Here is a 1,247-nt window from a genome sequence, read left to right as displayed (position 1 = left end):
TATATATATATATATTACACAACTTACTTTTCATATAAATATCAAGTTTTTGGCGCTGTAGTGATGTCAACTTCATAAATCCTTACATACAAAAAATTCGGGATCAATAACTCTCAACATATAACGGGTTTACAACACTAAACTAATTGAAGGAATGCCTGTCGGCGCAACCTCCTGCACAGAGTATCATATCTCTGCCAACCTGAATCAAGATAATCAACCTTTCTTGCATATGTATATTCATAATTTCATGGCATTTCAAGTAGTTATAATATACACAACATCACAGTGTATATGTAAAGCATGCTTGTAAAACAAAATAGAGAGATGCACAACATGCAATAATATGATTAATATATATGCACCAACATGTATGTAATCATCTCAGTGTCGACATTTCTTAATATACATAATTTTAGTTATTTTTTTATAAAGTTGTGTATAGCTCAAATTAGAATTTTTGCCTCAAACAAAAGAAATACCTGATAAAAATTCAATATACATATGCCAAAATATGCAAAATAGCTAGGACAATAACATATTAAAAGTTAGATGGAGAAAGTTTCTAACATATAGTGATACCATCAAATTTGCAAGTTTTAGACAAACACAAAAAAAGTAAATTATTGAAATCAGATGAAGGGTGACAATATCCTACCTTGAGTCACTCAATTTTCTCAATTGACTCGTTTCATGAAAATGAAGATGCGACCTCCAAAACCTCACTTCTAGTTTCTCTCTCCCTCCCTCTCTCTCTTGCTTTTTCCCTCTTCTCACAATTTGGGAATTGCAAAATGCATGTGGAGAATATGGAGAAAGTTATTTAAGCTGAATTTGATATAAATAAATTTGCATGGGTATATGTGTAATTATTCAAATTGTTTGGTTTTAATTCAAATTTCATTTAAAACATTTTACATCTTGAAACCCAAAAGTCTAAAATTTATGGAAAAATAGTCATAAGATAGGTTATCAAGTTCAAGTCACTCTGTTGAAAATGGCTTGCAAAACATATGTCATATAACTCTAAAAATAAATTCATGCCTGCAAATATATATTTATTAAGAAATTAAAATTGTAACATTAATCTTATGCCTTTATATTTATATTTATCTTAAAAATATGAAAAAAATTATAGCAATTAAAGTTCATCATTTTCTATATTTTGGTGAGGATGGTTTGTAAATAAAGCTTATAAAGAAGTCATAAAAATTATTTAAAATTTACATATAAAATTTATATATATA

This window comes from Phalaenopsis equestris, unplaced genomic scaffold (genome assembly GCF_001263595.1).
Source record: "Phalaenopsis equestris unplaced genomic scaffold, ASM126359v1 Scaffold000070, whole genome shotgun sequence".
In the NCBI taxonomy this organism is placed as follows: Eukaryota; Viridiplantae; Streptophyta; class Magnoliopsida; order Asparagales; family Orchidaceae; genus Phalaenopsis; species Phalaenopsis equestris.
The sequence above is the reverse complement of the archived record's forward strand: the minus strand, read 5'-3'. Positions refer to the sequence as shown.